The following is a 15,033-nucleotide window of genomic DNA, read 5'->3' on the forward strand; positions in this document are numbered from 1 at the left end:
CGTTCCTTAGGTAGGTCTCCCATGATGTGTTCGACCATGCGCGGCCTAGTCCTGAAGCATCTCACACATCTGCTGACGACCCTTGACACTGCCTTAACACCTCCAATGGGCCAATATTCCAGCCGAATTTTGGATAGCAAGGCGCGAGGTCCGGCATGGAGGTTTCTTTCATGATAATATCTTATCAGCGCAAAGGTAATGGAATGTCCCTTTGGCAGAATGAGCGGGTGCTGAGCGTCAAATCCTAGCGATGAGTTGCCAAGACGACCTCCAACTCTAAGTAGTCCAGAATGATCGATGAACGGGTTGAGCGAACTAATAGAACTGGATTTCATGACTTGACCATTGCGCCGAATCTCCTTTATGTCCATCCACAAATTTGCCAGCTGAATGTGTCGAATTAGAAGATGCGTTCCTTGCCGAATATCATAAACGGTGAGTCCTGGATGCCTATAACGATGTATAAATTTATGCATGTAGGCGAATGTGCGCTGCATGCGAAAGAATGAATTCGCAAATTTGCATCCGGACGTGAGATCGGCATGTGAAGACGTGATTAGCAATCCTCTCTTGCGAAGCTCCAAAGTTGCTATGTTGTTAGATGGAGATACAGCCCACTTATCCTTGGAGCCTAGCAAAAAGGATGGGCCGTGAAACCATAGTTCTGACTGGATAAGATGGTTGGGAAGCGAGCCTCTCGAGAGAATATCAGCAGGATTTAAAGATGTGGGAACAAAGCGCCATTCCATGGCTGCCGTCAACTCCTGAATTGATGCCACTCGATTTGCCACGAAAACTTGAAATTTAGCTGGCTCGTCCCTAATCCAAGATAATGCTGTTGACGAATCCGACCAGCAATAGAACCGACCTGTAAAGATTCCCATGTCCTTTTCCTTTGAGCATGATTTTCGCAAGCAAATGGGCTCCACTTAATTCCAGCTTAGGAATCGATATAGTCTTTAGTGGCGCCACTCGCGACTTTGAGCACAAAACGTGGCTCGAAGACTGGGCTTCCCTGGACACGACATACACGCAAGCGCCATATGCTTCTAAGCTGGCATCACAGAATCCGTGAACTTCTGTAGCCACACTAGAACGAAGAACCAAGCGAGGAAATGAGATCCGAGAAATGCTTGCCAAACTATTTCTCAAGTCCACCCAAGTTGAATGCAACGCTGAGGGTAGGCTTTCATCCCAATCCAAATTTTCTCTCCAAAGCTGCTGAAGGAAGATTTTGCACCTGACAATGACTGGATTTATCAATCCAAGAGGGTCGTAGAACCGCGCAATCGTAGATAAAACCGACCGCTTTGATGGCTTTGAGTTTGTGTCCAGTGCGGACAAGGCAAAAAGCAGCTGATCCGAAGCAGGGTCCCACGCTAAGCCGAGAGCTTTGGCAATGTCGCTTCCATCATTAAACTTTAGGAACTTCTCTATGTCATCTTCAGGGGTTCCCTCAAGTACTTCCTGGTGACTGGAGCACCATTTCCTAAGTCTAAAATTACCACGGGACAGTAAAGCTGATGTTTGGTGCATCTTGTCCATGACCTGTGCGACCGAATTACCGCCCGAAATAAGGTCATCCACGTAAAACTCCTGCCGCAGAGCAGCTGAGCCAAGAGGGTAGGACTCACCCTCGTCGATGGCCAGCTGGTGCATTGCGCGGACCGCTAAAAATGATGCAGCCCTCGTCCCGTATGTGACGGTGTCTAATGTGTAGACTTGAACCTCGGACTCGATGGAATCTTGCCATAGGATGCACTGATACAAATTGTCGGGTGGAGACACTCGTACGCAGCGGTACATTTTACAAATGTCCCCAGTGAGAGCGACTGGATATGTTCGAAAGCGAATCAATATGTTAAACAATGCAGGCTGAATAACAGGGCCTGTCATCATCACATCATTTAGAGAATATCCAGTTGATGTAGCTGCGGATCCATCGAAAACGACACGGAGTTTTGTCGTCGTACTGTCCTCCTTTAGGACACAGTGATGAGGCAAGAAATATTTGCAGAGACTACGGGAATCAGGGTTGACTTGGTGCATATGATGCAAATCAATGTACTCCCTCATAAAGGCGGAATACCGCTCCTTGAGTGTAGGATTACGCTCCAGTTTTCGCTCCAGACTGATGAACCGTCGATAAGCCTGAGCATAAGATTCTCCTAAACGATCAGTATTGTTATTTAGCGGCAGACGAGCTGCATACTCCCCGGATGGCAACCGTGAAAGGTGGCTTACGAAATGTGCTTCACAATCGTCTTCTTCTTTGGTATTCAACCCAGCCTCCACACAATTCTCGACTTCCCAAAACATACGAAGAGTTTTATCCAACCTTGCTTCCATCTCAGCTATCGAATCTGGACAATTGTGCGTAGCCAAAAGCGCCGAGCTTGATACCTTCTGTCCACCGCCAGATACGATCCACCCAAGCCGGGTCTTCTGCAGAAGAGGCAGTCCATCGGTGAGTTTGATTTGCCCTACGCAGAGGAGATCATAAAAAACGCTCGCACCAATGAGAAGATCAACCCGTTGAGGATTGAAAAATGCAGGATCAGCGAGCTGAATGTTAGATGGAATACGCCAATCGGATACATTTACTGCCATACTTGGTTGAGAATCGGTAATCGTGGGGGCGATGAGAGCAGTAAGTGTAAGCAGAGGTGCGAGAATGCATACAAATGCTTATGGTGGATCCCTCAGTAGAAACGCTGGTATTGCCTAGCCCAGACACAAGTGCAGACGATTGAGTTCTCCTAAGCTGAGGCTGCTGGGCGAACCTGGATGTGACGAGATGCAGCTGCAATCCTGAATCTAAGATGGCACGACAAGGAACTAAAGCGCCAGACCGATTCTTAACAGAACCACGGCTGTAGCCAGAAGCACGACATCAGAGTGAAGACCTTGGGCAGCAAGAGAGGTAGACGAAGGTAGAGACGAGCTGCTAGCAGAATTTTTAGCAACGGAAAGAGTGTCCGGTTGAACGGCCAGATCGGGAGGAGTAATACCTGGGCAGCCTTGTGTTGTGGGCTGTATACTATCGAAGTGCAACAAACTATGATGCCTACCGCCGCATACTCGACATTTTCCACTATTGCAGCCGCGGGTCCGGTGCCCCGGCTTTAGGCAATTGAAGCATAAGGAAAGCTTCTTCACTTCTTTGTGGCGCAGCAACGGTGAGAGATTTCCGAATATCTTGCACGAGTATATTCCATGGCCCGCTGAGCTATACCTATACCTGCGTATAGGAATGGTTTTTTCCCACCTGATCGCTACTAGCGTGTGTCGCTGTAGCATATTCCAACCGCTCCGTTTTTTGGCAGCGTTGCTGCAAGACGATGTGTGTTCCTCCCATTTGGTTTGCGTCTTAGAATCCAACTTCTGCAGCAGCATGTTGATGACCATGAATCCTGAAATCTCCTCAGCAGTTCCCAATGTCTGCAACGCTCGCATGTGTAAATTGACTGCATCCGAAAACTCCCGAAGCCATTTAGCAGAAGGCGAGTCTACCCTCTTTAGCCCAAGAATCTTCTTGATGTGTGCCTGGAAAACAAGTCTTTTGTTATTAAAGCGTTTATTAAGTATATCCAGAGCCGCACGATAATTGGCACTGGAGAGCTCTAACGATCGAACCGAATCCAAAGCCGCATCAGCGAGGCAAGAGCGAAGGTGCTGGAATTTCTCGATGTCACTGAGATCCGCATCCGCTTCAATCACCAATTTGAACATTGCCATAAAATTCGAGAACTCGACGTATCCACCAGAAATCTTAGGCACCTTCAGCTCAGGAAGTCGCTGCTTGTGAGCCATGATGATGGTACTATGTCCGGAATGGCTTGGCAGAGACGTAGAATGCGCAGCGGCGTGTGACTGGCTTACTTCAACAGCAGCCAGCAACTCAGCTTTCAACGATATGAAAAGAGTATCGAAGATTTCGCGCAGCTCACTCCCAATATCGTTTTGATCGAGAGCCTCTAACTCATTATGGGCCTTATTAAATTCGTCTCGAATTTCTGCCAACATATCAAGGCGCACCTCGACTTCCGCGGCGGTCAGCTTATCGATTTTATTCCCCGCGAAGGATTCGCGGCGAATCTTCAGCGGCTGGCCCGAACACTCAGAAAGCATCGTCAAACCCAAAGGGCCAAGATATGTATATGCGATATTTTCATGAGATAAAAATAGCACGAATGACTTCAAGTTTTTTAGTCTGGTCGTTCTTAACCTTAGCGGTTTATCCATATGTTTTTATAAGACCTTAAACCTTATTGGGCTGGCAAAAACCCTTTAGCTGAACCCTCCACGAGGGTGCCGGCTGAGCAATGGACACTGCATTATCCCGGGCAAGGGTAATGCACTGTCGCTTGCTCTGTCCGGGGTAACACAGTGTCTAGCTAAGGCAATGGTACAGCGTCTTCCCGATCTAAAGTCGGCGGAACTGAAACAGAGCCATGGCTAGAGGTGCCTGGCTAGGGGGTGGTCTCCCCGAAAAATATTAACCAGTATGGACCTTCGGGCCAAACGTGGAGGCTGAAAGAGAGCAAACACTGGTTTGGATGTCAACCCAAATGTCGGTGGAAAGCGTGACTGATACCACCGGTGGGCACGGGGAGGAGCAAAACCTCAGTATAAGGCGGCCCTCAAGTTACTGAGCCGGCTCCAGGGCAAGGCGGATATCTCCCAAGAGGAGAAATCCAAGCTAGCCTGGGCTGAGCAACGGGTACAGGAGGGCCGCAAACACTACGCGCAGCTGCCCCAGATGAAGGCAGCAAACGGTGGATTCGCCAACAAGGTGGAGGAGATGTTGGCCACCAAGAGGCAACGCTCGATCGAGAGTGCTGCCAAAGACACTCCCAAGGTGGCCACCCCCCAGCCGAAGACGAGGAAGCCTAGACAGAAGGCCGTGAGCGAAATGTCCAAGAGACATCTCATTACCCAGCCTCAGGACCCCCCCAGCACACTGGTCATAAAAGGCATGACCGGGTGATCTGGCCTTGATCGAAGATAACGGCGGCGCAATGGAAGTTAATCCACGCGCAGCTCGTTGAGTCACTCTTTTCGTGAATGGAGGAGGACCCCAGCGCTCCCATACCCACGTTTGATGGAGCGGGATGGCTGAACGGGGTCAAGATCCTCAAATGCAACGACGACCCAACGCGGCAGTGACTGGTGCTGAAGGTGCGCCAACTGGAAGCTCTATGGGAGGGGATCAACAGGGAGTTTATCCCGTCCATACCAAAGGCGAAGGTGCTTTTCCCCATTGCTGTCCAAGGAGAGCGAGCACTGAAGCTGCTGCAGGGGTAAAATCCGGACGTGCCAACGGCTGACTGGAAGGTTATACATGGTGGTAACCCATTACCCAACGAGGGGGGCCAGCATGTGATCCTCCAGATCAGCAAGGAGGCAGAGTATATTTCGTATCCCAAGTTCGGGAAGATGGCGTGGGGCGTATGTAGCGAATACCTACGGTTGAAAAAGCGCGACCCCGAGGATAAAGATGCGCTGGACGACTCGGAGGAAGAGGAGAACGGTGACCTGACAATCATAGTCAACCAGTCGTGTGAGGTTGAGTTTGCTACCCATGACGCTAAGGGTGCTGCAGCTCAACCTCCATAAGAGCAAAATAGCGTCGGCGGAGCTTTCCATGGAGCAAGGGCCCGCTGACATAGCTTTAGTCAAGAAGCCGTGGATTGCGTCAGGAAATTCAGTGGCTGCACTAAAGTCCTCAAATTACAACCTTCTCTACTCAACATCGGTAAGCAGGAACAGAACCGCCGTTGACCTGACGGTAATGATGCTGGAGAGCGAGCAAAAGCGTCTTATGGCAGCTTCCTGCTCCATGGCACAGATTCTGGTGACAGAGTCCGGCTCCAAAAATCTCCTACTTCTCATTGGCGCAGACGCCAACGCCCATCACAATGAGTGGGGAAGCCCCGACATCAATGATAGATGTGAGTCACTCCTAGACTTTATCCTATCCACTAACTTAGATGTAGCAAACATGGGGGCGGAACACACCATCGTAGGTCCCACCTCGTCAAACGTGCTAGACCTAACTCTCGTCACGGGAAAGAGTACTCTGGTATCTAACTGGAGAGTCCTCGAAAAAGCATACTTCTCAGATCATAGGTACATTCAGTTCAAGTGCGAATTCGAAAACTCTTCGAAGATAACAGTCTATAGAAACCCCCGGAACACAAACTGGGTAAAGTTTAAAAAGACAGTTACTTCGAAGCTCACGAATCCGGGCTCAGTGAAATCCACGGAGGATATAGAGAAGTCCCTAAAGACCCTATCCAACGAGTTACTGAACGCCTACCACGCATCGTGCAAGCCCTCGAGAACGAAGAAGCGGTCCTAGCCACTATGGTGGATCCGGGATCTCTCTCTCCAAAGGAAAACCTCAAGGAATTCTTTAAGATCGCCAAACAAGTGAACGAAGAGATTGTCAATGAGGAATATAAAATCCTACTTAGGAGTTACAAGAAGGAAATACGTAAGGCACAAAGGAACTCGTGGAGGAACTTCTGCTCCAACATCGAGAAAGTGCCCGAAACCGCTAGGCTCCGGAAGCTGCTTTCAAAGCAGCCCACAGTACAGAGCCAACTAAAACTAAATAACGGACAGTGGACAGAGGGCAATAAAGAAGCCTTATCAGAACTGATGGAGGCGCATTTCCCTGGATGCACCGAGGTTACTGACGCCAAAGTCAGTCGCTTCTAGCTCTTGCCTAAGCCGGTTGTGTTTTTTTGTTGCTCCTGCATTCTCCGCCCTTAAATATCATAAAACATTGTTGTGACTTTGTGTTGATATATCATCGCATCTCTTTAATTTGATTTTACTTTGTGTTAATCACCAGTGTTTCGTTTGTAAACAAGTGTTTAATATAAATACAATATTCGCAACGTAACGCATCGGACTCATGCAGGCAATTTGTTATTGTTTTTGCCCAGTCTGCTTTTCGTTATCGCTTCTTCGGTGTGCACTGTTCTCGCGCATCAACGTTTGCAACGCCCACACTCTCTCGTGAGCATAAGCGGGCCGGCTGCTCGCATTGTTGCTCTCACTCTCTCTGGATTGCCTATACTCTCCCTCTTTGTGGACTTTTCTTTTATGTCTCTGCTTTGGTGAGCTTACTGCTTGTTTCCTGCACTTCGTTGTATCATCTGCTCTGAATTATTGACGCTGCAGCTGATTGTCGGGCTCGCTCTGCTGTCTGCTCTACCATTTTACCTGTTCTCGAGATCTCTCGGACCGAGATCTCTTTTAGGAGTGGCTCAACTTAGAGCAGTGGTCCCTCGGAAAGCAATATTTGTTTCTTGTCTTATTCCTGAGGCTACAACGGAGGACGTTAAACAACATCTTTCCTCTAAACTTAACGCTTCGCCTGATGATATAGTTGTGACTAAATTTTCATTTAAACATAAGCGCAACATATCATCCTTTAAAATTCTTCTCCCTGATTCTTTACTATCCAATTCTCTAGAGCCGTCAATACGGCCTGGGCATACAATTATGCATGAGTTCCTTCTCAAAGTTTCGAACTCGAGTCCCAGAATTACCGAACCTGCTGCTCCAAAAAACTGATGTACCATTTTTCTATGCACTATCAGAACGTTCGCAGTTTTTCGGCAAATTGCGTCAAATTCATAAAAATAGTGCGTCTTTTGATTTCGATGCCATCGCTTTTACCGAAACCTGGCTTAGCTCTTCATCAATGATCATGAAATTTTCATTGATAATTATACTATTTATAGAATGGACCGTCCATCTTTTGCAGGTGGGGTTCTGATTGCAGTCAAATTTGTTTTCTCATCTGAGTTATTCTTATTCAATAACATCCATGGAATTGAATTTGTTGCAGTCAAAGTTCGTGTTGGCTCGGAATTTTTCTATTTAATCTGCTCCTACATTCCTCCCAAGGTCTGATGCTAAGCTTTACTTATACCACCTCTCAGCAATTAATACTGGCGTATCTGCATTAGGCTGCTATGATCAAATTATTGTCATGCGGGACTTTAACCTCCCATTTCTTTCTTGGCTGCCTTGCGATGATGCTAACCTGTTGTTTCCCAATTGCCACAATGACTTTATCAATGGGCTAACGGATATTTCCCTTGTCCAAATTAATGCCGTTAAAAACATTAGGGACAGACTTCTTGACCTCATGTTTGTTAACGATGACCTTTTGACCTTACTTTCCAGTGTTAGGTATGATTCCATGTCATATCCTCCTTCCACTGGGTCCTCGTATTCCTCATGAATTGTGAAGTGGACTTCCTGTGCTTGAGTCCATAGTGATTTTATCAAATCACTTGATGTGCGTCCTTCCGCCTCTGAAAGTTGTTTCAGATTGCGTTTAACGGACTCTAATATGGCCTTTTGTCGGCGACATAGTGAAAGCAATTTGCTGTAATCCTTCGAGGACTGCTGGATCAGATCGCTTTCTTTGGGACCTACTGGAGGTTTCTCAAGCTTTTCTTTAAGGATGATTTGACGTTCCCCACGAACACTAGAGGTCTGCGATAGCTTATCAATGCATTCGGTAAAAATCGTAATGTATTACTTACATGTTGTACTTAAGTCTTCACGGAATTTTACGTATTCATCCGTTTTGTCTGTATCGCGAAGCTTGGAGTCGTTTTTGTTGAAGCGATTCCACGCATTTTCGAGTGCTGATATTTTGGCTTGAAAATAAGATGCCGATTGCTTTCGTTCTTGGGAATCTTTTTTAAAGTTCCCAATGCACCTCGATATTTCCTCACCAATCTCTTGCTGCACATCCATTGCCATTGTAGCGGCAGCGTCTGCCTCCATTTGTGTATCCATTCTATCTGTTTGTACTTATTACTTTTGACCCGTTGGGAGTGTTTTATTTGCTTGCAGCTGGATACGCTCCGAATCGCAACCGTTGTCGGTCAGAAAAGTGATAGTACAGGTGATGTGTTGGAGGGAGGGATTTTTGCTGTTTCCAATCTATGGAACGCACGAAACAACAAAAATTGATTGCCTCGGTGGTAATCGAACTCTATAGCTGTCTTTCTGTTCGCTGATAACCTGAATATGTCAGATTTGCCAAAGTGATACTCATTGGTAGGAGATGCTACCGTAAGTGTATGGCCTGATGCCAAATTTTTATTGAAAATGTCTTGTTGACTGCTTCAATCTGATGTCCAGATCGAATCCTTTCACTGTAGCTTGTCTGACAGTTTGAAAGGATGACCAAGGTCGGGGTCACCAAAATATTAATGTGTGTGTGTGTGTGTAGGAAGCTGGGTTGCATACGGTACATAAACCGTCTACAGTTTGGTCGTCGCAACTAGAACTTGAACCAGTTGGACTGCGGAGTGGGTATCCTATGGTGCGCAATGGAGGGTCTGAAGACACGGCGACAGCCTCTGATGATTGCGATGGAAGATGAGTGACAGGCAGTTATGGTACTGTTCCTGATACTGACTTTATTGATAAAATTGATTTTTATTTATACGTAACAAAAGGTACAAAAGTGCTGAGTCTGTAAAAATATATGTTTGTGTCTTATGGATAATTTTAGGGTCTGGTGAGCAATTGCGACATTGTGATGGTCTGCGGAGAGAGTGCATTGTCAGCAGAACTTACTGCAGTGGCTAGTGTGTTGTCGTGAGGTATTCTATTACATGTTTAAATAGAAAACTGTGTCACGGTGTCACTGTGTTATGCCGACGGGTATTATAAACTATTAATTAAGCATATTTCTGCAACTGAACAGTTGGTAAACTCCCTATTCTTGGATTGTACAGCAGTTGATGTGTTGTTGTTCGCAGGTTCCACGGAAAATCGTTGTTGAAGGAGCGTGTCACTTGCACGTCTGTTCTTCTCGAGTACTTTACTCGTTACACTCCCGACCCGAAAATATCTGATAACATAGGTTAATATACACATAAGCCAACAACATACAGATAAGATTCCACTGTAATACTAAATCAAGGAGTTTGTATTACTTAATAGTTAGAGTATTCCTAAGTGACGTTCAGCAACTTTCCAAACTCATCTTCTTTTTTTTGAGTATATGATTATTGTTCGGGCCAGCCGCTGAAGAATAACCGTAACTTTAACATTATTATTGTATGAGCAGAGAGAGCCGCCTATGTTGTAAAACGTTGACGTTCTGCAGAGCTGCTGCGCTCTCCCGCTAAAGGGGCTCTCTGCCGCCGCCACTTCGGCAACTACTTTGATCTAACGCCGTCGTCTATAGTTTAGTTCTATGCTAACCCCTCTGCGCATTGGTTGCATATCGATCTCGCATAAGGTTTATCTGGCAATAGCAAGCAATCGGCTTCCGCTAAGCCACCAAGATTAAATACGAATTATAAAGTTTAACCCAAAATCTCTTTTCATTCTTGAAACACATAGGTGCCAAAAAAGCTTGGCATCTCAAACAATTATAATCTTGCAAAAGTTTAATAGCTCGCTCGTATTTAATCTTGGTGTCTTAGCGGAAGCTAAGACTCCGACCTTGCCCAAAACGACATCGACCACTCTAGCCAGTGGCCAACGCATTGGAGGAAGATTTTCGTCCTTCACCAGAACAAGGTCGTTCTTGCAGATGTTTTGCGCGGGGGTACGCCACTTCGCGCGCTCTTGCAAAAGAGTGAGATACTCTTCGCGCCAACGGCTCCAAAATATTTGCTGTAGTTGGGTGACCCGCTGCCAGCCATCCAGACGATTGTAGTTCAGCTTCGTTAGGTCAGGCTCGAGGATTTGCTCATGGGGGCCGCCTAAAAGCAGATGAGCATGAGTCAAAACGTCTAAATCATCAGGATTTTCTGAAAGCGAGAGCAAAGGGCGAGAGTTAACAATTGCAGTGATCTGACAGATCAGAGTGCGCAGCTCGTCGAAGTTAAGCACAGATGGTCCAACTGAGCGGTACAGATGATATTTTGCGGTCTTCACGGCCGCTTCCCACAACCCGCCAAAATGCGGAGAGCGAGGTGGGATGAAACGCCAGTCGATCGAGTCAGCCAAGCAGGATTCGTGGACCTCCTTCATATGCGGTTCGCTCAGACAAAGCTTCTTTAGCTCCAGAAGCTCGTTCTTGGCCCCAACGAAGTTTGTCGCATTGTCCGACCAAATTTGACTTGGCCTTCCTCGAGTGGAAGTAAAACGCTTTAGTGCGCCTAGAAACGATGCGGTGGTCAAATCCTTTACGAGCTCCATGTGTATAGCCTTAGAAGTGAAACAGATGAATACCCTAATGTAGCACTTGATCGGATGCCTCGTGCGGATTTCTGATCGGTAGAAAAAGGTCCACAGTAATCTACTCCAGTGACTTCAAAAGCTCGAGATCCTTCCAAACGTTCCTTAGGTAGGTCTCCCATGATGTGTTCGACCATGCGCGGCCTAGTCCTGAAGCATCTCACACATCTGCTGACGACCCTTGACACTGCCTTAACACCTCCAATGGGCCAATATTCCAGCCGAATTTTGGATAGCAAGGCGCGAGGTCCGGCATGGAGGTTTCTTTCATGATAATATCTTATCAGCGCAAAGGTAATGGAATGTCCCTTTGGCAGAATGAGCGGGTGCTGAGCGTCAAATCCTAGCGATGAGTTGCCAAGACGACCTCCAACTCTAAGTAGTCCAGAATGATCGATGAACGGGTTGAGCGAACTAATAGAACTGATTTCATGACTTGACCATTGCGCCGAATCTCCTTTATGTCCATCCACAAATTTGCCAGCTGAATGTGTCGAATTAGAAGATGCGTTCCTTGCCGAATATCAGAAACGGTGAGTCCTGGATGCCTATAACGATGTATAAATTTATGCATGTAGGCGAATGTGCGCTGCATGCGAAAGAATGAATTCGCAAATTTGCATCCGGACGTGAAATCGGCATGTGGAGACGTGATTAGCAATCCTCTCTTGCGAAGCTCCAAAGTTGCTATGTTGTTAGATGGAGATACAGCCCACTTATCCTTGGAGCCTAGCAAAAAGGATGGGCCGTGAAACCATAGCTCTGACTGGATAATATGGTTGGGAAGCGAGCCTCTCGAGAGAATATCAGCAGGATTTAAAGATGTGGGAACATAGCGCCATTCCATGGCTGCCGTCAACTCCTGAATTGATGCCACTCGATTTGCCACGAAAACTTGAAATTTAGCTGGCTCGTCCCTAATCCAAGATAATGCTGTTGACGAATCCGACCAGCAATAGAACCGACCTGTAAAGATTCCCATGTCCTTTACATTCTGCATGATTTTCGCAAGCAAATGGGCTCCACTTAATTCCAGCTTAGGAATCGATATAGTCTTTAGTGGCGCCACTCGCGACTTTGAGCACAAAACGTGGCTCGAAGACTGGGCTTCCCTGGACACGACATACACGCAAGCGCCATATGCTTCTGAGCTGGCATCACAGAATCCGTGAACTTCTGTAGCCACACTAGAACGAAGAACCAAGCGAGGAAATGAGATCCGAGAAATGCTTGCCAAACTATTGCTCAAGTCCACCCAAGTTGAATGCAACGCTGAGGGTAGGCTTTCATCCCAATCCAAATTTTCTCTCCAAAGCTGCTGAAGGAAGATTTTGCACCTGACAATGACTGGATTTATCAATCCAAGAGGGTCGTAGAACCGCGCAATCGTAGATAAAACCGACCGCTTTGATGGCTTTGAGTTTGTGTCCAGTGCGGACAAGGCAAAAAGCAGCTGATCCGAAGCAGGGTCCCACGCTAAGCCGAGAGCTTTGGCAATGTCGCTTCCATCATTAAACTTTAGGAACTTCTCTATGTCATCTTCAGGGGTTCCCTCAAGTACTTCCTGGTGACTGGAGCACCATTTCCTAAGTCTAAAATTACCACGGGACAGTAAAGCTGATGTTTGGTGCATCTTGTCCATGACCTGTGCGACCGAATTACCGCCCGAAATAAGGTCATCCACGTAAAACTCCTGCCGCAGAGCAGCTGAGCCAAGAGGGTAGGACTCACCCTCGTCGATGGCCAGCTGGTGCATTGCGCGGACCGCTAAAAATGATGCAGCCCTCGTCCCGTATGTGACGGTGTCTAATGTGTAGACTTGAACCTCGGACTCGATGGAATCTTGCCATAGGATGCACTGATACAAATTGTCGGGTGGAGACACTCGTACGCAGCGGTACATTTTACAAATGTCCCCAGTGAGAGCGACTGGATATGTTCGAAAGCGAATCAATATGTTAAACAATGCAGGCTGAATAACAGGGCCTGTCATCATCACATCATTTAGAGAATATCCAGTTGATGTAGCTGCGGATCCATCGAAAACGACACGGAGTTTTGTCGTCGTACTGTCCTCCTTTAGGACACAGTGATGAGGCAAGAAATATTTGCAGAGACTACGGGAATCAGGGTTGACTTGGTGCATATGATGCAAATCAATGTACTCCCTCATAAAGGCGGAATACCGCTCCTTGAGTGTAGGATTACGCTCCAGTTTTCGCTCCAGACTGATGAACCGTCGATAAGCCTGAGCATAAGATTCTCCTAAACGATCAGTATTGTTATTTAGCGGCAGACGAACTGCATACTCCCCGGATGGCAACCGTGAAAGGTGCTTCACAATCGTCTTCTTCTTTGGTATTCAACCCAGCCTCCACACAATTCTCGACTTCCCAAAACATACGAGGAGTTTTATCCAACCTTGCTTCCATCTCAGCTATCGAATCTGGACAATTGTGCGTAGCCAAAAGCGCCGAGCTTGATACCTTCTGTCCACCGCCAGATACGATCCACCCAAGCCGGGTCTTCTGCAGAAGAGGCAGTCCATCGGTGAGTTTGATTTGCCCTACGCAGAGGAGATCATAAAAAACGCTCGCACCAATGAGAAGATCAACCCGTTGAGGATTGAAAAATGCAGGATCAGCGAGCTGAATGTTAGATGGAATACGCCAATCGGATACATTTACTGTAATACTTGGTTGAGAATCGGTAATCGTGGGGGCGATGAGAGCAGTAAGTGTAGTTGTGTAAGCAGAGGTGCGAGAATGCATACAAATGCTTATGGTGGATCCCTCAGTAGAAACGCTGGTATCGCCTAGCCCAGACACAAGTGCAGACGATTGAGTTCTCCTAAGCTGAAGCTGCTGGGCGAACCTGGATGTGACGAGATGCAGCTGCGATCCTGAATCTAAGATGGCACGACAAGGAACTAAAGCGCCAGACCGATTCTTTACGAGAACCACGGCTGTAGCCAGAAGCACGACATCAGAGTGAAGATTTTGGCCGGCAAGAGAGGTAGACGAAGGTAGAGACGAGCTGCTAGCAGAATTTTTAGCAACGGAAAGAGTGTCCGGTTGAACGGCCAGATCGGGAGGAGTAATACCTGGGCAGCCTTGTGTTGTGGGCTGTATACTATCGAAGTGCAACAAACTATGATGCCTACCGCCGCATACTCGACATTTTCCACTATTGCATGCGCGGGTCCGGTGCCCCGGCTTTAGGCAATTGAAGCATAGGGCGCAGCAACGGTGAGAGATTTCCGAATATCTTGCACGAGTATATTCCATGGCCCGCTGAGTGGCAAAAGACGCATACAGACGGGTCGGCGGAAGAGTTGGAAACTACAAACGTTTTCTTAACCTGCGTATAGGAATGGTTTTTTCCCACCTGATCGCTACTAGCGTGTGTCGCTGTAGCATATTCCAACCGCTCCATTTTCTGGCAGCGTTGCTGCAAGAATTCGAAGAACTCCTCTGCGGTAGGTATAGCATCCGACGATGTGTGCTCCTCCCATTTGGTTTGCGTCTTCGAATCCAACTTCTGCAGCAGCATGTTGATGACCATGAATCCTGAAATCTCCTCAGCAGTTCCCAATGTCTGCAACGCTCGCATGTGTAAATTGACTGCATCCGAAAACTCCCGAAGCCTTTTAGCAGAAGGCGAGTCTACCCTCTTTAGCCCAAGAATCTTCTTGATGTGTGCCTGGAAAACAAGTCTTTTGTTATTAAAGCGTTTATTAAGTATATCCAGAGCCGCACGATAATTGGCACTGGAGAGCTCTAACGATCGAACCGA

The sequence above is a fragment of the Drosophila miranda genome, chromosome XR (assembly GCF_003369915.1).
Source record: "Drosophila miranda strain MSH22 chromosome XR, D.miranda_PacBio2.1, whole genome shotgun sequence".
Lineage (NCBI taxonomy): Eukaryota > Metazoa > Arthropoda > Insecta > Diptera > Drosophilidae > Drosophila > Drosophila miranda.